At 38.0% G+C, this 27,206-nt stretch overlaps 1 protein-coding gene across 3 annotated transcripts in view; it reads left to right on the top strand.

The window, feature by feature from the left end:
• TMCC1 (transmembrane and coiled-coil domain family 1) overlaps window positions 1–27,206 on the top strand; it is a 245,873-nt gene that overhangs the window by 1,892 nt on the left and 216,775 nt on the right. Inside the window, exon 2 of one of the 3 annotated variants that reach the window (XM_031955615.1) lies at window positions 2,619–2,870. The exons of 1 other annotated variant lie outside the window; for it this stretch is intronic. The gene's annotated coding sequence lies outside the window, so the exon portion shown is untranslated. Of the gene's footprint in view, window positions 1–2,615; window positions 2,871–27,206 lie in introns of all 3 variants that reach the window. One more of the 3 variants, XM_031955612.1, reaches the window with a different exon arrangement.

The raw sequence follows: 27,206 nt of genomic DNA, 5'->3' as shown, positions 1-27,206 counted from the left end.
AGAGATTTTCTCAATACCTAGAACCAGATTAGACTCCTTCCTTCTTGTGTAATTAGTTCATAAAATCTATTGTGATTTTCCTTTGCTATGATAGCAAATCTATATAGTATGAAACAGTGAAACTCCTCAGTCTCAATTTATCTAGCCAACATTATCTCCTATTATGATCCTAAGTAATCTTTGTTGTTCTTGGTGGGGGAGGGGGCTTTCTCCATCCTGGAGTGCTATTTTTTTTTTTTCTTCTTTTTTGGTCCTTTTTCTACTCATTGTTTAAGTTCCCAATGTAAGTTCCTCTGTTAAAATTTTCCTCATGACTATCTTCCCAGGAGAATGATCAAAGATTGTTCCAGTATAATTTCACCTTTCTTTAAGAGCAAATCCTCTAACTCTGGCCTGCTTTGAAATTCTCCCAAAATTCTGAATTCTTCTCAGCTAGATGGCTGGTCCTGGAGTTCAAATCCTGTTTCAGAAAAACATACTAGCTGTGTGATCCTGAACAAGGCACTTAACCCCGTCTGCCTCAGTCTCCTCCTCTGTAAAATGAGCTGGAGAAGAAAATAGCAAAAGTATCTCTTTGCCAAGAAAACCCCCAAAGGGGTCACAAAGAGTTGGACATGATACACTATTAAGGCACACCAACAAACACTCGCAGAGTTTTGTTTTGTTGAATGGCTTTGGACAGCTGCCCAAGATACACCTCTGTGCTCTTTGTGCCTGGGCCAGATCACCTGGAAGATGATAAGAAGCCTCTTCCTGGGTCCTCTGGATCACAGAGTCTGACCCAAACCACAAGGTTTCTCTGTGTGCTGTGCAGCCTGCCTTGGGTCATCATGCAGAAGGACATGAAGTTGGATTCCCAGTCTGGCCCCCAGCTAGCATCGCTGACAGGCCCGTGGTTTTCCTTCCTGCTAGCCACATTCCTTGAAGTTTGGGGCAATGAGACAAAAGCATCAACATTTTTCTTTTTTCTTCATCACCTGAAACTAAGTGCTTTGCTTTGCAGCTATTAATCATCTTTTGCTTAAACTCAGATTAATGTTCAAAGAATCATTTGGCAAAGATTTCCTTCTCTTTCCATTTTAAGGTTCCCTATCTTAGTCGTTATCCTATGTCGTCAAATCTTAAATCTAAAGCCTTGAGAAGTTATCGAGGAAAACTACCCTTTTTTACAGATGAAGAAACTGAGGCCACACCTGCTCTGAAAATGCCTGCTCTGGTGAAAGCTAAGCAAGTTGTAGCCTAATTAATGTTTGAGTAGGAGACCGTCTGGAAATAGCAGCGCTTTGGGCATTCTCATGGCTTCATGGAAGAAAATCCTTGCTAAAGGCCTAAGTCCAGCCTTCCTTTTGAGCTTTTTAGCCTCCCTGGGTGCGACCCTCAGGGAAGATTGGGTTCTCCCTCAGATCCTCAGTCCCCAGTGAGCACCTTGAGAAGTCTCTTGGGTGAGGTCCCAGAAGGGCCCCGTGGTCTCCCAGTGTGCACGAGTCCCAGCCTGGGGGGCTGAGCAGCGGGTTAGTGGACAGATTCTTCACTTGTCTTTGTGCCACAATGTCAGCCATGCACCCCATGTCTTGAGAATACACGAGACGGGCACCATGTGTGCCATCTTATGCTTTGGAAAGCTCGGGTCAGACAAAGCTCAGGACCAACTTGTGGTCATCTGGCCAGGAAGAGGCACATAGGAGGTTGCTCCCGCAGGGCTGCCTGGCTCCAGGTCTGAGGCTCCCTCCTTTTGTGGGAAGAGCTCCAACCAGGATCCAGGTGACGGCTCGTCCTATTTCTACAGCAAACTTCACTTCCTTTTTCTGGGCTCCTAACTAGAGGGGTTGAAGTACATAATGCCTCCCTAATTTGTGACCTTGCTAAAAACAGTGTACTGTGAAGGTGCCCAGTGATATTTGTAATATTATTTTGTCCAAATAATGCAGAGAGACCTGAAGTAATCTCAGTATTTCTATGGGCTTAGTCACATATTGCACGCTACTCTCAATTATGGGTGGGTAGAATCTGATAAGTCTGTGGAAGTGTTGCTTTCTGAATTATTGCCAAAACATGACAGATCCTTAGTTCGATGAGATGTCTGACTGGGGTACACAGAACCACCCTACTTGTCAAATTAATTGGCTTTACTTTGTTAATACATTCTTCATTTTCTACATTGGCTTTAGTTTTTTTTTTTCTAGTTACATAGTTTTCTGCATGTTTTTGCCTTATTGCTTCAAATTCAGACACTATTGTCAGTAATTCTACAGCAAGTAGGCCGTCTGCTCCATTTCCCAGATGAGTTATGTTATTATCACTCTTGGATAGTCTTCTTTCTCATAAAAGGATACCATAACCATATGGTGTAAAGAACAGATCCCTTCTCCCCCGCCCTCCATTCCAACTCTGTTCCCTGGCCTAATATTTATCTAGTAGTGAAAGTGGGCTTATCCCATGATGCCATCGCTATAAATTTGCCCCTCTGAGCTGGGGCACTTGTAGCCAGCAGCGGGCAGCCTGGGAGCATTCACCAAGAGCATTCTTTGTATTTGGCAGCCTGAGACTTAGTGGAGGTTTGCTGGTCAGTTACGCACACTTAGTGGTCTTTTTTCCTTCTTTCACTCCTGTTCCAGCAGGTTCCAGGCTCCCTTTGGGAGGATACTCCCAGTTCTAGCTTCCTCCTGAGGCTGGCTCTCCCGCTGGACATCTGCACCCTGTCCCAAGGACTTAGAAGACACAGAGCTCCCTCCTGGCACATGGGGTCACTTTCTTATGGAGCTTGTATGTCTATGCCTTTTTAAAAGAACTTTTTCCACAAGATTTTCTGGATCTCACCTGCACCTCTATCTATGCAAAGAAGGAAAATCTCTTGCTGGAATTGTGAGGAGGTATGTCTGTTGCTTTCTCCTGTTAGAGATGGCACCACCTGTGCTTTCAGAAGTATACAGTAGTATGGGACCACCTCTACACTCCTGGGGGGAATGAAGCCAGAGCTCCCTCTTCCCCCTGCTCTTCTTTTTTGGGATGGTCAGGGTTCAGTCAAAACCCCATGCCAGCACACACAAAGGGCTTAGGCATAGGCTTAGGAGGCAGCTTCTTGAAGTGAGGCCTAATGATCAGCCATTAGATCCTGCTGCATGGAAAGCTATGCACTTCTTTGCATTTTTTCCACAACTGATTAGGCGGAGGGGGGGGGAGGGGAGTATATATATCTACACATGTGTGTGGGGTAGGAGGGAGTAGTGTGGATAGAAACAATTTATTCTGTAATTTAGAAATACTAGGAAGCAGCTTGGAGTTAGTTTCATTACCGAGGATAGAAATGATGGCTCTGACTTGGTTTTGCAGTTTTGATTTAAGGGCTTCTTTGTTTGTTTATTTCCAAATGAGATAGCTGTAAGAGGAGTTTAGGATACTCAGAATCATAGATAAACATTTTTATACAAGTTTTCTTATACAAGATAGAATGGTATATAGGGTACCTTTGTCCTATGTTAGTGCAAGTTGAAATTCGGTCTTGAGGCTCATATGCTGCCTCCTCCTTACAATCTGCTTGCTCCCTGTAGTCAGAAATGAAGAAATGATTCTTTCCTCCTAAAAATTCTCATAGCACTTTATTTGTGCTTCTCACATGTTTGTAATATGTTTTATTTTTCCGGAACAGTTTTTTAAAATCTGTGATTTTTATCAAAGTAGTTACTTCTTCCAGGAAACATCAGAGTCCCCTCCAAAGATTGTATGGTTTCATAAAATGCAATAACTCAAAACGTAGGTTTCTTGGTAACTTACTTGCTGAGGAGCCACTTCTTAGATGACAAAGGCTGGAAGCCTTTTTAACTTGGCCAGACATGCCAGACTTGTAATCTGCTGACATAACCTTTAGAAAACCCTTAGTTTCTTCCATTATAATGAAGTGTTGGGTAGGACTTTAATGGAGGATTACCTTGCATTACCTTGCAAATTCATCATACTATACGTTTTCAGGGTTGTTTTTTAGGCCAGAGAGTCTATCTTATTTGGCTGAGTTCTTCTCAGCACTTATCTAGGACTTTGCATCTACTTGGGGCTCAAAAACTATTGCTTTAGTCAAATTGAGTTCTAGGAGAGCTCTGAACTGGAAGTTGGGGCAACTGGATTCTGGATTTGAACTTGGGGTCTTTGGCCAAGTGCCTTTCTTTTTTCAACCATAAAGTGTTGTTCCTAATACCTATCCTACTTATCTTAGGTTCAAATGAAATCATACTGTGTTTCTGTAGAGTACATAGAGGCACTGTACAGAATATAGCCACTTCATGTGTGTTTGACATCTCTTTTATAAGTTATTACTGAGTAGAGTAGCAAGCATCTGTCCTTCCTTGGACTGAGTGATGACCTATTTTTGTGGTCCCCTTTTCCAGATAAACTTGTAGCAGAGTTCTGATTTTGACAGGATGGAGACTCATAGATCCAGTAGGCACAAAGATTTAAGTTTGGCAGCTGGAAAACTTTCCTGAATGAATACCCAGCAGCTGATTGGTACTGCTTCTTGGTGTGATGGTTTCAGCTAGTTTTATTCAGGATGACTACTTGTGAAATAAGCAGAAGCAAAATCCTTTTTCCTATGGTTAGAATTTTGATATTGTTGAACAATGCAGAAAAGCTTACTGAACAAATAGCTGGCAAGACCAGTTCATAAATGAAGAATTAGAATCCCAAAGAAAGTTGGGAAGATTTTTTTTCTTCTATTCTTGGATCTTACAGGACAATCCAGCATGCAATGCACTTTTTTGCTACCCCCTAGCATGGTACATTCCACATAATAAACTCTTGATAATATTGAGTTGGACTAAATTTTTTTGGTGATTTCTAGTTTATATTGTTTGAAACTTTGAAAATAGCAGCTTAGAGAAAAATTGATAGTTCTACCTTATGATTTCACTTAGTGTTAAGTCCAAATAAAATACAGCTGTAGTTACTACTTAGCATAGTGTCTGTCATATAGTAGTCACTTAAAAATGCCTATTGATTTACTATGAATTAATTCAGTCCTGTTCCTACTAGGTTATGGACTCTCAGAGATGGAAGAGCTTTTCCAGATAGATCATCTTCTCCAAACACCAAATTTTACCCAGAGAGATGATGCCAACTAGACCTCATTACTTGCTATTCACTATATTCTCATCACTTTAAGTGGGTACTGTGGGCAGTTTTCTCAGAGTGGTTACCGATCTGTATTATAAGAGATTTCCATTCTGAGAGTCCCTATACCAGTGACATTTAAGGTCTGATTCACACAAAAAAACAAAAATCACTTGTAGCAAACTATAAATTTCTCATTTTCCCAAAACAGAATATATCTGGAAACTAGTAAATATATTACAATCAAGGAAACTTCTCAAGGTTGCTTTTGTCATATAAATGTTTACCATATTAACCTAATATCTACCCATTTGGTTTGTAAAATTTTATAATAGTTTATAATTTGATTTGGCTAAATCTGAAAAGTCTTTTTCCTCTGTCCCACAATCTCTTCCCACTTTTCCTCCCCCTTACTGATTTGGAGTGTTCTAATAGATCAGAATTCTATTCTTTCTTATATTATGGATGACAACTTCCATGAATTTGAACTGAAGAGCAGGGACAGGACATTTTGCTCAGCTGCTTTGGGGTAGTGACTTATTCAGGACTTTAAAAACAGGATAGAGGAGATCTGGGGGCAGAACATAGACATATTCCCAACACAGCAAGAATAGCATAGACTTACTGTTTCTCTGCAGAGACTGAGTCACAACAGTCAAGAATGCCTTACTTAAGGTTATATTTTATGTTGAGTAGCTTCAGTCAGTCCATGTGTTCTGATTCCTACTTTACTTTCTATGACATCAAAAAATCAGTGGAGAATTACTGTTTCGATTCTGGCAGAAATTGTGTAATATTTACTTTCTTAGAAGATATTTTGTGAATTTGTCTCTTAGGTGCAAACATGTCAGATCTGATGGTCTTTTCTCAGTGCTAATGCTTCTTGACCTACCTGTTGCATTTGACACTACTGATTACCGGGTCTTTCTCTGTCTTTTGTAACTCCAGGATCTCCTTGTTCTTCTGTCTGGCTGATCAGGACAGGTCTGTTTTGCTGGGTCATCTAATGTTCCCTACCCTTCTGTCCTAGGTCAAATAGTCTTAGTACTCTTAGTATTGTTTCTCCCTTGGTAAATTCATCAACTTTTATGGATTTAGTGACATTCTCTATCAGTTAACTCCTTGAGCTATAAACCAGATTCTTGTCTCTCTGGTGAGCCTCATTTCTGCATCTTCACTTGCCTGTTGGACATTTCAAACTTAATGTCCCAGAGACACCCTGAAATTATCTGAAATTAATTTCATCATACTTTATTCCCCTCCTTCCCCCCCCCCCCTCCATTTCCTATTTCTGTTGAAGAGGTCAATATCTCTGCAAGCTTCCTTGTTTGTAACCTCAGCATTACCTCACCCTTGCTCTCCCTTATGGCATACACCCAGTCAGGTACCAGATCTTGCCATTTATATATATATACACACACACACACACACACACACACACACACACACACACACACACATTTTTTGCATTTCATCCCTTTTGTATACTCTCACAGAGATTGCTCAGGCCCACCTCATCTCTTCCTGAGTGGCAATATCCTCCTGATCTCAGGTCTGTCCTGTATGTTGCTGTCAGTGTCACTTTAGTTGAGTGCCAGTGGAGCTCGTCCCCTTCTTACTCAGCCTCAGTGGTTTCTTATGGCCCCTGGATAGATTATCCAAACCACTCAGCTTGATGGTCAATCTTTGTGGACTTTGGACCCAGCTTATTTTTCTAGCTTCCCTGGACAGCATTCTTCCTTCCATACTCTGTGGTTCAGCCAAAAGGACCTTTTCTTGGTTCCTCATCTGTGACATTCTAGCTCCTGCCTCTTTGTCTTTGATTGCTGTCCTTGCCTGGGATGCCCTCCTTTCTTACCTATGCCTTGTAGAGCTCCCTCTCCCTTTAAGATGAAAGCTTAAACATTATCTGCTACATAAAGTTTTTCTTGGTCCCTAGAACTACCTTGTATTTTTAATGATTTTGAACATATTTGGATTTATATGCTTTCTGTTTATGACATCTTCATATTTATATGTACTTGTCTTCTCCATTAAAATGTCATTTTCTTGCCTGTATTGTTTCATTCTTTGTACTTGCATGCCCAGTATCTAAAATGCTTCTGGATTTTATACATATACATGGCACCTATACATACATCTGTATCCTGCTATAAGGATGTAGACTTTAGGCATTTACTGGTTGTATGACCCAGAGCAAGTCTCTCAGTTAAAATGGGGAAATAATATCATTCACTTCCCAGAGTTATTGTGAGGATCAAATGAAATAATATTTGTAAGTATTTTACAAACCTTAAAATTGTTTTTATTATAGCTTTTTATTTACAAGATATATGCATGGGTAATTTTTCAGCATTGACAATTGCAAAAGCTTTTGTTCCAATTTTTCCTCTCCTTCCCTCCACACTCTCCCCCAGATGGGAGGTTGACCAATACATGTTAAATATGTTAAAGTATATGTTAAATACAATATATGTCTACATGTCCATACAGTTATTTTGCTGTACAAAAAGAATTGGACTTTGAAATAGTGTACAATTAACCTGTGAAGGAAATCAAAAATGCAGGTGGACAAAATAGAAAGATTGGGAATTCTATGAGGTAAATCTTAAGATGTACCTCATAGAATTCCCAATCTTTCTATTTAAAGAATTATCTTATTCTATATTAAATTATCTTATTCTATATTAAAATTCTTTATAAATGCCAACCTTGATGACTATTAATCATGGAATTTAGATTTTTCACATTTTATAAAATTCTGAATTTAGCAAACATAGCTTAAGAACTGAGTGATCTAGAAAAGCAGATAAGCGGTAGCGAGCATCATGAAGTGATTCTCAAGCATCTTCCCAACTTCCTAGACCACACAGAGGTTAGGACAGTGCTATGATGCCTAGCCAACTGAGAGAAGTTCCAACTCATGTGACCTGCAAAGGTTGTGGGGGAGACAGGTGAGCAGAACTGTTTGGGTCCTGTCCTCAGAACCCCAGAATTCTTCTTTAAATTCCTCCTTGAATCTCTCCAGCACTCCCTGTGCCCTCTGAAACCTCTTCTTCATCTTTTCCCCAGCCTGTCAGGATCTTTTCTTTCCTTTGCAGTCTTAGACTTCTATCCTCCTCTCCTTCTGTACTCCCGGGCTCTGTTGGAGAAAGTTGCCTTCGGGACTGTCCCGATTTTTCTCTTTTCTCTTTTCTCTAACAGGGCCTTTTAGGGCTGCACAAAAATCATTTTGTTCTCATTCTCTAAATCTTCTCTCCGCTCCAGCTTTCTGCAGTGTTCAGTCATTTTTCCCTTCCCATAGAAGAGCTTGTCCTACTTTCCTAAGAAGATAGAATGCATCCATGGTAATCCCCTTCCTCAGTGAGGGCGGAGAGGTGACCTGGCCTGTTTATCTCTGCCTCATTCTAATCTCTCAGAATTTCCTTCTCCGGAGAAGCAGGGTCACCCTCAGCAAGTCTGTCTGCAGTGCCTTTAGCCAGGCCCTGGAGAGCTTCCGAACAGGTAGACAGCCAGTTTGCTTTTGTGAATTCCATCCACAGGAAGCCTGAAGGTGGAGAGCTTTTTATCTTCCTTAGCTTAGAACCCTGATCAGTTTAAGCCTAAATGGACCTGAGAGACTTTTTAGTGCATTCCTTGCATTGCATAAGTAGAGAGTTTGAACCCCAGAGAAGTGAGGAAGTGACCCAAGGTCATGCTGCTCTTTAAGGGAAGGAAGCTAGCCTTCCAGCCTGGTTCTGACTCCAAATATGTTGTGAAAAGGAAAAGGTGGTCAGAAGAACCCAAGATTTGGGGTCAGCAGGCCCCACTTGGTCCCTTACCTGCTTGGGATTGTTCACAAATCCTTAAACCTCCTGGAGTTTCAGTTTCCTCAGGTATGAAATGATGCATAAAGGATCTCATCAGAGAGATGAATGAGCAGAGATTCCTTGTTGGCCTTTTCCATACCATCAGAAAATGAGAGGAAGTTATTGTTTGTTAAGAATGCTAATTGATGTTTCTTTGTGGACAGATCTCTGTGTCACTGATATTGCTCAAGCATCTATCTGGAGATAGATCATATGTGCCTTCTTGTGAAAGATTTGCAAGCAAGTGTGGATAAGAGCTGCTTGGGAAGGGAGTGTGCCCATTGTTGAGATCAGAGGGCCATTAAAAGAGAGCAGTGTGGTAGTGGGATATGGCACTGCATAGAGTAATGAGCCTTGTTACTTGGAAGTATTTAAGCAAAAGGAATTAAGATTGTCCTATAGATGAGTCCCACATTGGATTAGAACATGTCCAAAATTTTGTTCTGCTGTATGGTTCTATAATTGTTGTATATGATATAACATATATTCTGTGTGTATGTAATGACTAAAGCCTTGTTGCCTACTGTTTTTTAAAAAGCTTTTTATTTTCAAAATGTATGCATAGAGAGTTTTTAGCATTCACCCATGCAAAACCTTGTGTTCCAAAATTTTTTCTCCTTCCCTTCCCCTCATCCCCTCCCCTGGATGGCAAGTAATCCAGCATGTTAAATGTGCAATTCTTGTATACATATTTCCACAATTATCATGTTGTAAAAAAAATCAGATCAAAAAGGGAAAAAATGAGAAAGAAAACAAAAAGCAAGCAAACAACAATAAAAAGATGAAAATGCTATGTTGTGATCCACACTCAATTCCCACAGTTCTTTCTCTGTGTGCAGATGACTCTCTCCATCAAAAGTCTGTTAGAATTGGTCTGAATCATCTCATTATTGTAAAGAGCCACATCTGTCAGAGTTGATCATCACATAATCTTGGTTCTCTTGGTTCTACTCACTTCATTCAGCATCAGATCATGTAAGTCTCTCCAAGCCTCTCTAATATCATCCTGCTGATCATTTCTTACAGAACAATAATATTCCATAACATTCATATGCCATAACTTATTAGCCATTCCGCAGCTGATGGGCATCCACTCACTTTCCAATTCCTTACCACTATAAAAAGAGCCACTACAATTCTGTACATGTGAGAATTTTCCCCTCTTTTGTGATCTTTTTACTGGGTCAAAGGGTACGTACAGTTTGACAATCCTTTGGGCATAGATCCAGAGAACTCTCCAGAATGGTTGGATCAGTGTACAACTCCACCAACAATGTATCAGTGTCCCAATTTTCTCATATCCCCTTCAATATTCATCCTTGGCTTTTCCTGTCATCTTAGGTAATCTGAGAGGTATGTAGGAGTACCTCAGAGTTGTCTTAATTTGCATTTCTCTGATCAGTAATGATTTAGAGCATTTTTTCATATGACTATAAATGGTTTTAATTTCTTCTTGCCTACTGTTCTTGACTAAACTGGGAAAGAGAAAATGAAATGATTGGTAACTAAAAATAAACTATTGTTTTTGGGCTTAGAGATTTTTTTTAAAAAACTAAAAAGTCCATAATCTATTAAAAGCAAAACAGTGACTCTTTCAAGATACGGATGATGATTTTATGAGGAATGAAAGGAGGTCTTGAAAGATTTGCTTATCTATTTAGAGTATTCTTTTTTTTGTCAACATTTTATACAAATATATCAACTTGAACTGAGAGAGTGTCAAAATTCCTTTTGTATTTTCAGACATCTAGAATAGGTCTTTTTGCTGTTATAAGAGTTGGATCTCATGTTCAGGGAAGTGTCTGGTGAACAGAATGTCAATGTTTAATCCCCTCTGTGGTCATTGACTTCCTTGTTGAATTGGACAACAGTTATGATATGGAGTAACCTGTGACACTCTGGGACACACTTATACATACATATGTATGTATATGTATATCTATATATTTGGGAAAGTGGGCTCAAGCTGAGAGTGACTATGGCATGGGGATAGCTCAAAATCATTTTGGAGCTAGTATAGTTTATTGTGGGCTCCTGGTACAATCCTGAAGCTGTCTGTCTTTCCCCCTGTGACTTTTTTTTTTTTTTTTTTACTCTTGATGCAGTTACTATCAAAGTCCAGTTTATTTGTGTGTTAAAATAAAAATCAACATGCTACCTACACTTGAACAGTTCTCATCTTTCTCCCCCTCATTTTCATCCTAACATTGGACTCTATCCCTGTCATCCAGTGCTAATAATTGAACTTTTTTTAATCAAATTTATTTTACTTGAAGAAACAGAAAAAAAACCCTCAGAAAAGCAGTACAAAAGAGAACATTGTCATATGCACAGCAGAACATTGGAGAGGATTCAAAATAGATAACAACAAATACTAAATTAAGAAAGTGTGTGTATGTGTGTGTGTGTATGTTAGTAGGAGAAACTATATTCATGAATGTTTTATCTTTATTTCCTTGTAAATTATTCTTTTGTTCTCAGCTGTGCACCTTTTTAACTTTATTCTTTTTTTCCACCTTTCATCCCTTTCACTACCCCTAAGCAGGCTACAGTTAAGAAAGGATATATTTTTATATATGTATATGTGTGTGTGTGTGTGTGTATATATATATAGATATATATATATATACACACACACACACACACACATACACAGACTTATACATATCTCCTTTTCATCCCTCCATGATCCCTAAATTACAGTTAAGATATATTTATGTAGATCTATTCATACATATACACTGACACACGCACCCATCCCACATACACACACTCTTTCCTATCCCTGCTGATTCTTTCATTAAATTCTGCTCTCTAATTTGCCTTACTAGTACTCTGTTAAGGACCATGCCTAGACATGTGAAGGGGCAGGTCAATTCTCTCAAGAGCCTTCACAGCTGTGGATCATAATATTTGAAAGAGTTTCGGGGCAGCCTTTGCTGACACAGGTGTTGCTTGTGGACAGAAATGAGATAAACTGGAGGCAGAGGGAAGAGGAGAGAGGTCAGACAAAACAATGGCCTCTCAGTGGAGAGGTCAGAGAATAGCAACTGCCTCTCAGTCTCCTTGTATTAGCATCATCCACTCATATGAAGAGATCCATTCTACAGGTCTGAGTTAGACCTCCAGCAGCCACTGTCAGTGGGCTCCAGAAGCACAACAGTACTTAACCCCCCCCCCAAACCTCATGTAAGGGATCCCTCCCTTGTATTCTGCCCTCACCCTTTGCTTCCCCATCCAGCTCTTCCTCCCCCATTATTTCTTTATAGATTTTGGAGGGTGCTGTATCCTTCATGGTATATATGTGGTGTCCTATTGAACCCATTCCCGATGTGAACAGGTTTTCAGAACTATGAGCTCTCCTCCCCCCCAATGCCTCTGTCAATTATTCCTCTGCACCTCATTTGTATTACATGATTACTATTTGTCTTTACTCTGCCAGTATTTCTTTTGAGCTACTCTATTGTTGATGTAAATCTTAAACATAAAGTATACATTTCCCATGTTAAAAGAAATTGTCCATTTATAAATAGTTTGTCCATGATATTATTGGCTCTTATATGTTGAATTTTCTGTTAAGTTCAGGTTTGGTTGATAGAAAATCCTGGAAATCTTCAAGTTTGTTGAATGTCCAGTTTTTTTCCATTCAAAATTATAGATAACTTTGCTGGATATGAAAATTTTGGCCACAGGCCTAGTTCTTTTGCTTGTTTGTGGATAGGATTCCAGGACCTGCAGTCTTTTGTTGTAGCTGCTGATAAATCTTGTACAATTCTAATTGTAGCTCCAGCATATTTGAATCTTTTTCTTGTTTCTTGCAAAATTTTCTTTTTGATCCAGGGTTTTCAAAATTTGGCAATAATATTCTTGTGTGTTTTCCACAAAGGATCTCATTTAGGTGGTGATTAGTGGATTTTTTCTGTTTCTACTTTCCCCTCATGTTCTATCACTCCAGGGCAATATTCTAGGATTATTTCCTGCACTATTGTGTTAAGGCATTCTTTTTGGCCACAACTTTCTGGCAGTCCAACTATTCTTATATTTTTTGTTCTTGGTCTTTTCTCCAGATCCTTTGTTTTTCTTATGAGATGTTTTACATTCTGTTATATTTTCTCAGTCTTTATAATCTGTTTTGTTATTTTTTGGTTTCTCAGCTTTACTGACTTCCCCTTGCCAAATTATAATTTTCAAAGAGTTATTTTCATCTTTGAGGCTCTATAACTCCTTTTCTGATTGGTTAACTTTTTTTTTTTCATAATCTTTTTCTTGGATGGCTTAATTTTTTTCTTTTGTTTTTCCTCAGTGTCTCTCATTTGGTTTTTGAATTCTTTTTTGAGTTCTATAAATTCTTCCTGGGCAGGGAGTGATTTCACATTACTCTTTGGGATAAAAGCTTTTTTTTTTTTTTTTTTTTTTTACTAAAGTGTACTCCTCTGAAGATGAATGCTGGTATTCCCTGTTCCAATAATATGTTTCTATGATGGGGTTCTTTGCCGGTTCATTTTTTTTTTTTTTTTTAATAAGAGGTATTTCTCTAAGCACTTCTAATCAAGGGGTGGGGTGGTGGTGCCTCAAGCTTCCCTTCAGCTCTCCCCTCTGACCAGGACCCCCAAACCAAGACTCCCCTCTTCTACAAGTGCCCAGAACCAGCAGTGTCAATGCCACTCCTCTGTACTCACCTGGTTCTGGCTCCCTCTTGCCCAGGGCCATGTCTCTGCAGCACAGCTGAGCCTGATGTTCCCATCTGCTGAGGGTTACTCTGTGTTCTTGGACTCAAACCTCGACTCCTCAAGCAGTCGAGGAGGTGAAAGTTTCTGTGGATCCTGCTAGGCTTCAGCCACACTCTGCCAGCTTCAGGGTCCCCACTTGATGTTTCTCTGGAGATGGTTGCATTTCTGACAAGTTAATCGCAGCCCGAGGTCTTTCTTTAGATTTTTTTGGGTTGTATCTGGAGGACCTCTGTTCTGCCCCAAGTCTTCTGATTTTTCACCAGTCTGTGTTCTGCCCTGAGGTGCAAATTTGTTCTATTTGTGGGGGAAATTGGAAGTTTGAAATTCACCAATTTACTCCCCATCTTCCCAGAATCCTCTCCTTAGTAATTGAACTTTTACTTTATTTTGGCAGGAACTTGGCCTCTATTTTATTCACCTCTACACTGTATTATCCCTCCCTCCATCCTTCCACCTCTCCTCTTTGTATTGTCTTTCCCCATTAGATAAGCTCCTTAAGGGTAAGATCTGTCTTGGTTTTATTTGTAAATTCAGAAAGCATAGTACCTGGCACACAGTAATGAGTGCTTAATAAATGCTTTACCTATCTAATTTAAATGCAAATAGTTAATTGTACTGGTGTTCAATGTTAGTTTATAATGGTTACATTTTAAAAATGCAAAATGCATGAAATATTTTTGAGTTAGCCAACCTCCCCCCCAGCTCATATCCAAATAGTTTCCAAGGCTTACTGTTTCTACCTCCACATGTCTTAGATCTATCCCTCTTCTCTCATGGGCTGCTCAGGATCTTATCCCCTTTTGCTGGATTATTGTGGTGGGCTAGTAATTGATTTCCATGCCTCCAGTCGTTACACATTCCATTTCATACACTATTGCCAAAGTAATTTTTCCTAGGTGCAGATATGCTTGTGTGATAACTTTTAATTTAAAATATAAACTATTTAATTCCAAAATCCTGTTGGCCCTAACCTATCTTTCCAGCTTCTCCATCTAAGACTGTAGTCTAGCCAAACTAATCTCTCTGTGCCTCACATATAGCACTCCATCTCTCATCTCATTGCTTCTTTACTGATCATTCCCTATGCCTAGACAATATGTCCCCCTTTTGTTTCAGGGAATACCTCTTTCTTAAGGAGCAGCTCAGGTACCACTTCTGTGTGAAGCCTTTCCTCATGCCCCTTCATTGCTAGTGCCTTCCCTTCTGGTATATATTTGGTTCACTTTCTGTTTATGTTGTATTTTTTTTATATGTACTTGTCTGTTAGAATCCTTACAAGGTGTTAAGTCACTAGAATTGATAGAAACAATGCTTATGTTTACACCTTTGAGAGTTCACACATTAGCTCACACTTTAGTCCACAAGTCCGGGAGATTCACAAGTCAGAAACCCACAATCCCACTCTCTCAGAGGAGTCGTCAACCTTTGGGTTCACACCTTTAAGAGATCATATATAAGGAGCTCCTGGAGTCAGTTGAAGGAGAGTAGAGCCAGGATTCAGAGGGAGCTGGAGGCTGAAGCTGGCTGAGGCAAAGGACTAGCAACAAGTGCTCTCGGAACCAAGGAAAACTAACAGGGCTGTTTTGGAAGAGACAATAAAAGATTGGATTTTAACTCCTGGCTGCATTTGAGGTGATTATTACTCTGAATTGAAACTAAGGCTGCCTCCAGAAGCCTCTCCCCCCCCCCCCCCCCCCCCCCCCCCCCCCCCCCCCCCCCCCCCCCCCCGGAACCTGCTCCCAGAGAACCATCATATTTGAGAAAAGAAGAGAATACCACACTTGTCTTCTCCATTACCATGTGAGCTTGTTGGGATTTGGGATTTTTTCTTTATTCTTTTTATAATACTTATATCTCCAGGACATTAATATCACCTTCCTCATTAGAATGTAAGCTCCTTAAGAGCAAGGAAGATGTTTTTGCTATTCTTTTTGCCTGCACTCAGCATAGTTCCCGGCACATAGTTAAGTACTTAATAAATGCCTGTTGATTAACTACTCCTGATAAATTGACATAATAAGATTGACAGAGATCCCAAAGTTTTCCTGTTTTCTTAAGACTTACCCATGTCTACCTTATGCTCAAAAAACAACTTCTATAGACAAACAGATAACTGGAAAAGTAGTCACTTTTCATGGACATTCTATATCAATCTAACAAGAATGATACTATTTCAATTCATTGGTTTATAGAAGTAGACAAAAAGAGTAACAAGCAAATGACAAAATTGTAAGGGAAATAATGAAGTAGGAGTGAAAGAGACATAGTATAAACAGATTTCAAATTATATTACAACTCATGAATTATAAAAATTGTTTAGTACAGATTCAAGAAAATAGAGAACAGACAAAATAGCAAGTCAGAAACACACAGTAGCGTCACATTCATGATGTCCATGCAATAGTTAGAAAAAGCTGTGTGATTCTAGTTAAGTTAACCCCAATTGCCTCTTCTCCCCCCCCCCCCAAAAAAAAAAAAAGTATTCTATAGTCAAGAAAGAGAATCTGCTTAGAGCTGATTAGAGATGCTGAGTTTGAATCCCAGCTTTGGGACCTTTGGCAAATCACTTACCCTTCCCTGGTTCTAGTTTCCTCATCTGAAAGACCCCCCCCCCCTTGTTCCTTCCCCTTCCCCCATGCTCTGCTCCTGTCTTGTGAGACCGCACCCCCCCCCCCCATGCTAATGACATTGGCTCTATGTTTTCGGCATCCTGTCTCAGCCACGAGTCAAGGAGTCACTACAGCCAGGCAACAGGTTTACCTCTTCCCCCATTGATTTTCCAGCCATTCCAGAACAGTTCTCAAGTCTCCCAATCAGCCCTCCTTCCTTTCCCTAGAATATCCTGTGACATGAAAACTGAGGCCATCTGATCCCTTCAGTAGAGCTTTAGATCCCCCAGCACCATCCTCTCTTCTCTGGAGGTCCTTCTCTCCATTTATCCTTGGCCTTGTTCTCTATTGCCAGTTGTTACTCCATTTCTCTCTCCCTCCCCTCTCTATTCTCCTTCCCCACTCTTTCTCCCTCTACTTGCCCACCCCAGCCTTCTTTCTGTTGGCCTTTTCCTGGATTTTTAAAAACACACACATGTCTGTCCCATCCTCAAAAAAAATCCTCAATTTATTATTGTACTCAGAAACTCCCACCCTGTCTTTTCTCCCTTTCTCAGGATAACTTAGAAAAAGTGGGCTGTGCTTGTTGCCTCCCCTCATGCTGGGCTCAATCCCTCAGCCCTCTGCCAACTGGCTCCTCATCTGATCACTGAGTTGAAGCTCTTCTTTCCAGAAGTGAGCATTTGCTAGATTTGATGCCATTTTCTCCCTCTGCTTCCTAAAATTTGACACTGGCTCTCCCCTCTTCTCTGCTTAGTCTGTTCGATTTCATGCTATCTCCCTCGCCAGTGGTAAGTAAGTCTATTAGTCTCTCTTCTTTCTCAACACTCATGTTTGGTGGCCTCTTAATTTTATGGGGGTTTGATGAACATTTCTGTGTAGCTGATGTTCAGATCTATATATCCAGCCCTTGTTTTTCTCCTGAATTCCAGTCTTAAGCTAATGGTCATTTCCACCTGGATTTCTATAAACATATCAGACTCAACACATCCCCTAAATCTCATTATTATCCTTCTCTCTAAAAGCTACCCACCTTCTGAAAATATACCTTCTGTATTTTGTTAAGGGTACCACCAATCTCCCCAACTACTCATATTCACAACTTCAGGATCATTCTTACCAAGAAAATCACTTCAGCTTTGGACATGCTAAGTTGAAAATGTTGATTTAATATTGAGTTTGTGAAATCCAAACTTTGCTGTAGATGTGAGGTTGGGGAGCAGGGGCAGCAGCTAGGGCCAGATGAATGGAGCTGCTTTTAGCTGATACTGATCTCATGAATTTTTCTTATTCAGTTGTCTTTTGATTTTATTCTGTCATTTTTTTTAACCACACCTGCATTTCTTAGCTCTAAAGCTGCCATTATCTTTTTCTGTAAGGGTGAGTAAGCCAAATTGCAGATACTAACAATTTAAGAGGAAAGGGGAAACATAACTTAATAGAGGAAAATACAAAATTTAATTATAACAGTTAATGTAAATATATCTTGCTCTCATTAGCAAAGAGAAACAAAATGACCATGGATATGACCAGGAAACCTCCCACTTGTATACAAGAAAAAAATAAATTAAAGCACAAACTCAGGCCTCTAAATGCCTTCATTTCTTAAGAGATTCTGTTTCTATGCTTATTTCATTCTCATTCCTTCTTTTGTTGTTCTGAACCCTTCTAGACGATTTTGAATTTTCCTGTCATTTCTTGATGGAGTTGTACTTGCCCTTTTACTAAAGATAGATTTTGCCTTTGGTTTCTTTCTTTCCATAATAGCCATTCACTGTATTGAATTTCTTGTTTACTTATCACTCTTTTTGAGAAAAAAAAATTTGTTTGTCACATCTTTTTTTTTTCCCTTTGGTTCATTTCTTGCTACTTTGATATTTTGGAGCCAAGTGGGCATACTCAGTTACTTATCGGCTCTTTTGCTGGAATTTAGCTTCATTCCTTCTATTACAAAGAGTATGTCTAAGACAGTTTTGTGCCCCTTTCCCATCCCAAATCACCTGTTCTCTCCTGTCCCCATCCTCATCCCCCTAGTTCAAGTAGTAGCTGATGTTTATATAGCACTTGAAGGTTTTCAGAGCACTTTTCAAATATAGTCTTATTTTATCCTCACAGTTTAGGCTTGAGTTTAGGTGACATTTGGTGACCTGTTTAGGACCACATAGCTAGGGCAAGGGTCTTAGTCTGGATTTGAATTTATATTATGTGTATATGATTCTATGTTAGCTGCTCTATCCATTGCACCACCTAGATGCCTTAAGGCATGGTAAATTAAACATTAGACAAAATGGGTCTTAAGAGTTTAAGTGATAGGAAATTTTCTGTTAACCCAGTCCCTGCAGATGAATAAAATGGTTGTTGATTGACTTCTAGGCTTATTCCTGTAGAGTTGGAAGACAAGTACTTTCAATGGCCCAGTGAGGCCTCTAGATTTCATGTATATATGTGATTGAAAGTATTTACTTTAGAGGAAGTGGTGACTAAGGACTGTTTTTATTTTTTATTTTTTTATTTTTTTATCTTTGTTGCATTTCACTTTTAATCATATCATCATATAATTATCACAAAAATCACCATATTTATACATATTGCAATGAAAGTTGAAAGTTAGGTGCCATCATTATTTTCTTTCTTTCTTTTTTTTTTTTTTAATAGCCTTTTATTTACAGGATATATGCATGGGTAACTTTACAGCATTAACAATTGCCAAACCTCTTGTTCCAATTTTTCACTTCTTACCCCCCCACCCCCTCCCCTAGATGGCAGGATGACCAGTAGATGTTAAATATATTAAAATATAAATTAGATACACAATAAGTATACATGACCAAAACGTTATTTTGCTGTACAAAAAGAATCAGACTCTGAAACATTGTACAATTAGCTTGTGAAGGAAATCAAAAATGCAGGTGGGCATAAATATAGGGATTGGGAATTCAATGTAATGGTTTTTAGTCATCACCCAGAGTTCTTTTTCTGGGCATAGTTGGTTCAGTTCATTATTGCTCCATTGGAAATGATTTAGTTGATCTCGTTGCTGAGGATGGCCAGGTCCATCAGAACTGGTCATCATCTAGTATTGTTGTAGAAGTATATAATGATCTCCTGGTCCTGCTCATTTCACTCAGCATCAGTTCGTGTAAGTCTCTCCAGGCCTTTCTGAAATTATCCTGTTGGTCATTTCTTACAGACTAAGGACTGCTTTTAGAAAAAAGTAGGGCTTAAGCTTTAAATTCTGAGGTAATTTAAACCTGCAACTTTTTTGCTACTTCCTCTGCTTTGTGAGTTTACCTGTGTGCTAATTCCCAGATAAATTGGATGGGGCCTATTGGATTGGGAGTAGATATTGGTCCAGATTCTCCGATTTCTTGTTAGTGTCTTTTAGGACAGATATTTTGAATTAGGTGGAGAATTCTTGACTTTTCCTTTCCAGTTTGCCTTTATAATGCTCCCAGTAGATTTTCTGTACGTGTGGAACAAGACTAGATGGATCTTAAAACACAGTTGGGGGACCTCTTTTTCTTCTTGTCTCTGTGTGATATTAGAGGAAGTCACTTTAACTCTCAACCTTTGTTTTCTCTTTACTGAAAGAAAGCAAAAACACGGTAATATTTTCTGAGTACTTTAAGCTCATCATTATTCATATTTATTAGAGCTCTAAAAACTGGGTGAATTAAATCTGTTGTTTTCAGCCAGTGAAATCATTGGAAAGAAATTTAACATTCTTCCAACTCAGCTGTCTTGACTGAATAGGCAAAGCATAAATGTTATGAACTGCTTTTCTCACAAAATTCTGAGCTCACAGCCCTAATTGAGCAATATATAGTTAATTAAATTAAATTCAAAATTAAGAACTTAGGGGTACAAAGACCAGAAATGTCCAGTTAATGTACAGAAAGTAACATGGTAATTAAAAGAAGAGAGTCATAACTGCTAAGGGAAATTGGAAGAGAAAGACTTCTGTGGAAGGAGGCTGCTGGGCTAACCCTGAGGTGGACATTCCTTCCAGGCATAGCAACGGGCATGGAGGCAAGTGATGCAGTCCTTGGGGGGGACATTTCAGTGGAGGGGGAAAACTAGGAAATGGGACTAGAAATACCGAGATAGAACCATATTTTGGCAGATTGTGTTTTAGGAGTTTGGATGATTTGCATTTGCCCAGACTTTCCTTTTGAGATTTATGTGTTTTAGAGTTTTATTTGTTTGAAAAATTATTGCCTACATAGGAAAAGAAAAATTGATTGGTTTAAGTGCCCAGGAAAAAGATGTAATATTCCAGAGCTATATAATAGTTCTTGGCTTTCTCCTGCCAGTCTCTGACCTCAGAAAAAAAAGGACTAATCTTGCTAATAATAAAATTAGATATGTATAAAGTACTTTTCAAATCTTGAAGCACTATATATCAGATCTGTGGCTTCATCAATGTAAGTAGTCCTATTAGTACAGATTGAGGTCTAGACATAACTCCTCCAATATGCTTTTTGTTTATGTTCTCAGAAGAGGATCTGTGTTATAGGTTGGTAGGTTTTCTGGGTACCTATGGGTAAAGGGAAAGGAGAAGGGGAAAAGCCTTTATACAGCGCTTGCTATGTGCCTTGCATTGTACTAGGGGCTTTTGCAAACCTGATCTCATCTAATTAATCCTTACAATAGCCCTGGGAGGCAGGGACAAACTGAGGCAAACACAGGTTAAGATACTTGTCTAGGGTCAAAGAAATACTTGGGCTGTCTATCATTCATCCCCTTGCTTTTTGTTTCTTGACTGGTTTAGTGCCCTTTTTTGGGCATAGGTTTTCTGTTTAGTTTGGTTTTCGTTTTTTGTATGCAATTAAGTCATGCTACCTATTTAGGGCCACCATGGAGCTCTTACCTCCTTTTTGGATTATCTTTAACTCTGATTTTTTTGGGTAATTGTAATGTTGCAAGATTTACAACTGTATAGATTTCACTGAGTGCACATTGGTGTTAAATTTTTTTTTTTTTTTTAACCATAATTTGCTCTCTTTAAACAGTGTTTTGTTCTTTTAATTATTTGACATTTATATCACATGCAAAAAGATTATAAGATCTTCAAATGCTTTTTTCTTTTTGTATTTCCCACAGGCTTTGTATTTGATAGGCATTTATTTATTGGATAACTGATTTGCTCACCAGTTTTGTAACTTTCTAAAAAAAATATGGAGGATAGTTGAGCTTATCCAACAGATTGTGTATATTCTTTTAGAGCTTTGATTTGTGACCCCAAGGGGTAAATGTTGAACTGTCTTTTTCTTTATACATAAGCAGTCCTTAGAGGAGAGTTAAAATAATTTAAAATAGTTTCACAACAAATATGTGAAAGTCATTGTTGACATTATTTTGTGGCATTTGTCATGTTTCCTGCACTCTGAAAATTGCTCAATGTTATAATGTCCCTGAAACTGGAACTGATGGGAGGAGTTTAAATTACAAAATGCATATAAGTAGTGAGGAAGTTAATTGTGAAACCATATTAATCATGGAAGTTGGATTTTGTGTGAATCTTTACATGGTACTATTTGACATGGTAAAGTTTGACAATCTCTCAGTGTTTTCTTTATTAAGAAAATTGATTAAAGACTTTAATCTTTGATTAGCTAGCTCTTTAATTTCTTTGTTGATTTAGGGCTTAAATTTAATGCTAATAATTTTAACTTGTCACTTTGGGAGTTTTAATAGGCACATTCTAATGGAATAGTGCAGAGAAATAATTTAGGCTTTGGGCAAGCTTGAAATTCATATTTTAAGCAGTGACCCTTCCTGCCTCATTGTATGTCATTCTATGACATTGTGTGGTAAGGACTTAAGAAATAAGAGAAGGGGAAGCTAGGCGGTGCAGTGGATAGAGCACCAGCCCTGAAGTCAGGAGGACCGGAGTTCAAATCTGGTCTCAGACATTTAACAAGTCCTGGCTGTGTGACCCTGGGCAAGTCACTTAACCCCAATTGCCTCGGCAAAGAAGAAGATGGGCAAAGCCAAAATGGTGAAGTGTAGAGGCAGGAACTCATTTGAACTCCCCTAGATTCTTCTCCAAACAACTTTAAAATAATGTTCGCAAATCAAATTCTGTAGTGGAGAGACAACAGTGGGTTAGGACAAAACCATTTTCTAGCCTAAGGCAATTTAGGGAGATGAGCAGGAAAGGTCTTGCCCTAGGACTCATGGGGCTCAGAGTGGAACATCAGGAGCAGCCCTCGGAGTTGGAGCCATAGCAGCTTTGGGAACATTGCCCATGGGCCAGAAAGAGACTATAGGGGGGCCCTTTACAGGTACTGGTATAGAGCCCTGTGGCATGGCCCACAGCCATGCTGGGTGGCAGTGCCATGGTGAAAAGTAGCACCAGCTCTAGTGACCAAGGGGAGCACTAGCATTGTGCTGCAGGGGAGGGAGGTCTCCCTTTGGGTAAAGCTTTTGTGCCCCCCCCCCGGAAGCACCCCTGGACTGCCTTGGAAAAACCCTGCCCCCTCTCCTTCAGGAGCAGACCCCAGAGTTAGCATGAAGTTAAAAGTCAAGAAGTAGGCTGAAAAATCACCGAACTGCAAAAAGAATCCAGTCATAAAAAGTTAGTTTGGTGACAGGGAAGAGCTAGGCAAATTCGGCAGGCAATTGCCTCAAAGAAGAAGTGTAAGTTGAACATGAGCCCAACAGAAATTCCTTGAAGGTCTTAAAAGGGGTTTAAAAAATCAACTAAGAGAGGCAAAAGAAAAATTGGGAAAAGAAAAGAGAGAGTGATGCCAGAAAATATGGGAAAAGAGTCAACAGCTTGATAAAAGAGTCACAAAAATAATACTGGAGAAAAGATCACCTTAAAAAAGCAGAATTGGCCACATGGAAAAAAGAGATACAAAATTCACTGAAGAAAAACATTCCTTAAAAAGTACAATTGACCAAGTGGAAAAAGAGGTACAAAAGCTCACTGGAAAAAAAATAATACCTTAAAAATTAGAATTGGATAAGTAGGAGCTAATGATAACATAACATGAGACATCAAGAAACATAAGTCAAAAGAATTTTTAAAAATAGAGGAAAATATTAAATATCTTATTGGAGAAAAACAAATGAACTGGAAAATAAATTGAGAAAAGAGAATTTAAGAATTTTTGGTCTACCTGAAAGCTAGGATGAAAAAAAGAGTCCAGGCATATTTCAAGAAATTACAAGGAAAACTGCCCTAATATCCTAGAACCAGAAGATAAAGTAAAAATTTAAAGAATCCAAGTCTTCTCCTGAAAGAGATCCCAAAATGGAAACTCCTAGGAATATTATAACCAAATTCCAGAGCCAAGTTGAGGAGAAAATATTGAAAATTACCATTAAGAAATGATTCAAATATCATGGAGTCATAGTCAAGATGTTATAAGATTTATCAATTTTCGTGTTAAAGGTTTGAAGGACTTAGAGTATGATATTCAGGAAGTCAAAGAAGAAGGATTACATTTAAAAAAATAACCTATCCAACAAAATTGAGCATCATCCTTCAAAGAAAAAAAATGGTGTTTAATTAAATAGGGGACTTTCAAGTATTCTAGATGAAAAGACCAGAACTGAAGAGAAAATATGGGTTCCAAATACAAGATTCAAGGTAAACACGAAAGAAAAATCCTAAGAGATTCAATAAAGTTAAACTGTTTATGTTCCTATATGAGATGATAATGTTTATAACTCCAAAGTACTTTTATTAAGGCATTTAGAAGGAATATACATAAAGGACATTTGTGGGACTTAACTGTGATAATTAAAAAATTAAAATTCAGAAATGAGGAAGAAGGATGCACTAGAATAGGGAAGGGAGTAGAAGATTATGATGGTGATATCAGGCAGTGCTTAAGTCTTACTGGGATCAGAATTGGCTCAAAGAAGGAAAAACGTACAAACCTAGTTAAGTACAGAAGTCTTTTTACTTTTAAGTGAAGAAGGAGGGAAAGGGAATAAAAGAAAAGGGGTACTGATAGAACAAAGGAAGGATTAAGGGAGGTAGTGGTCACAAGTAAAACAGATTTGAGATGCGATAGGGTAAAAAGAGAGAGATAGAAAAAATAGAATGGAGGAAACTAGACAGAATTATAAATGTGAATGTGAGTGGGATGAACTTTCATAAAATGAAAGCAGATAGCAAAATGGATTAAAAATCAATCTAACAGTATATTGATTGCAAGGAACACACTTGAAACAGACATACAGAGTTAAAATAAGAGTCTGGGACAGATTCTATTTGCTTCAGCTGAGGTTAAAAAAAAATCAGGGGGTAGCCATTGTGATTTGAGGCAAAACAAAAGCAAAAATAGTTCTAATAAAAGATGTAAGTAGAAAACTACATTTTGCTGAAAAGTACCATAAATAATGAAGTTATATTAGTATTAAATATATAAAATCAAGCATCCAAATTCCTAAAGAAAAGTTAAATGAGTTACAGGAAGAAATAAACTAAATTAATGGGAGATACCTCAACTTTTCCATTTCAGAACTAGATAAATCTAACCATAAAATAAACAAGAAAAGTTAAGGAGATGAACAGAATTTTTTAAATAAAAAAAAAATTATCAACTTCTGGAGAAAATCAAATGGGAATTAAAAGGAATATGTCTTTCTCCCAGCTATATGTGGCACCCTCACAAAAATTGCCCATATATTAGGGCACAATGCAAAAAAATTAAAAGCATCCTTTTTAGTTCATAATACAATAAAAATTACATCCATGGAAACATAGATTTTAAAATTAATTGATGATTAAATAATCTAATCTTAAAAATGAGTGGGTCAAAGAATAAATCATAGAAACAATTTCATTAAAGATAATGACAACAGTACAACATGCCAGAATTTATGGGTTGCAGCCAAAACAGTACTTAGAGGAAAATTTATATCTCTAACTGCTTACATCAGTAAAAGAAAAAAAAAGCAAATGAATGAATTGGGTATGCAATTTTATAAATTAGAAAAAGAACAAATTAAAAATTTCCTAATTAAACATAAAGCTGGAGATACTTTTAATTTTATGAATCTCTCCTTGGATTTTGAGTAAGAAAAGCATTGAACTAATAAAACTAGGAATTAGTTTTATTAAAAACCCAATAAAATAGAAAAGCCTTTATTTAATTTGATTTTTTTTAGAGAGAAAACCAAATTACCAGTATAAAAAAAGAAAAAGTGAATTCATCATCAGTGAAGATAAAATTAAAGCTATTATTAGAAGTTATTTTTAACTAATTTTCTGCTGGTAAAACTGACAACCTAAGTGAAATGGATGAATATTTACAAAAATATAAATTGCCCAGATTAACAGAAGAGGCAATAGAATAAATATGATAAATATATGATAATATCTTAGAAAAATAAATAAGTCATAGGTGAACTCTCGGGGGGAGGGGGGAACAAGACCACATGGATTTAGAAATGAAATATACCCAACATTTAAAGAACAATTAATTCCAAGATTGTATACACTATTTAAAAAAAAAAACAGGCAAAGTAGTAAGGAAATTATAGCAATATATAAAAAAAAATATTATGACCAGGTAAGATTTATATCAGCAGTACAGGGCTGACTCGATATTAGGAGACCTATCAGCATAATTAGACCATATCAATAACAAAAACAATGATTATCTCAATAAATGCAGGAAAAGTTTTTTTTAGCAAAATATACCACTCATTCCCGTTATAAATACTAAAGAGCATAGGCATAAATGGAGTTTTCCTTAAAATGATAAAGAGTATTATCTAAAGCCAACAAGTATTATTTGTATTGGGATAAGCTAGAAGCCTTCCCAGTAAGATAAGGATTGAAGTGAGGATGCCCATTATCACTATTTCTCAGTATTGTAATAGAAATACCAACTATAACATTGAAGAAATGAAAGGAATTAGAATAGGGAATGAGGAAGCAAAACCATCACTTTTTGCAAATGATACGATTTATTCTTCGAAAATCCTAGACAATAAACTTTTTTAAAAAGTTGAAATAATTAACATATTCAGCCAGGTTGTAAGATTTAAAACAAGCCATAAATCATTAGCAATTCTATATATTGCCAACAAGAGTCCAGCAGAAATTCTTAAGAGAATTTCTTAAATTCAAAGAGAAATTCTATTTAAAATAACTGCAGAGAATATAAAGTACTTGGGAATCCACCTGCCAAGACAAACCTAGGAAATGTTATAATTTACATGCAGAGGACCTAAACTAAGGTAGTAGGTGGCCATGGGAAAGAGAAGGGATTGGAAGCAAAATGTGCTATGTGTAGATCAGACAAAATTTGCAAACCCATCAGATATGTGAGATTAGATTGAAATGAGTCATATATGATAAAAACAGCTTTAAACCAGCATTGACTCTTCTTGTATCAATAAGGTATGATTGAAATATGTTTTTCTGAGGACTCACTATGAAGCTTAGCTTGCACACAGACATGTGTATCACTTATAAGGAAGGGGGTGGTCCATTAACTTCCTTAATTAAAAGTAATTACCTTTGTTAAGTAAGAAAGCTTCTTTATTGCATCAAACAGAACGAGGTTTAGTTCACCTTTTTATCAATCAAGACTTTCAGGTAACATGCCAGATTGTCTGAGTGAGGGACTTGGTCTCAAAACTTAAGTAGCTTGTGAAAGCAGAAACTAGTATAGAACTGGGAAAGAGAGCTAAAGTAGGTGTTTAATAAATGTATATTGATTGATTATTTGGTAGGGTCAGTCCAGGCAAGACAACAAGCATTTATTAAGTGCTTCCTGTGTACCAGATACTGTGCCAACAAACATGGGAGGAAAAAGAAAGCCCTTGCCCCCAAGGAGCTTACATTCTGGTAGATAATATTCCAAAGGGAGCTGAAAGACAGCAGGAAGAGACACAGGGAGGGCCATGGTGTCTACCAAGTCAGAAACAAAACCAGGATGAGAGTGAAG

This window comes from Sarcophilus harrisii, chromosome 1, assembly GCF_902635505.1.
Source record: "Sarcophilus harrisii chromosome 1, mSarHar1.11, whole genome shotgun sequence".
NCBI classification, from domain to species: domain Eukaryota; kingdom Metazoa; phylum Chordata; class Mammalia; order Dasyuromorphia; family Dasyuridae; genus Sarcophilus; species Sarcophilus harrisii.
The sequence above is the reverse complement of the archived record's forward strand: the minus strand, read 5'-3'. Positions and strand labels throughout refer to the sequence as shown.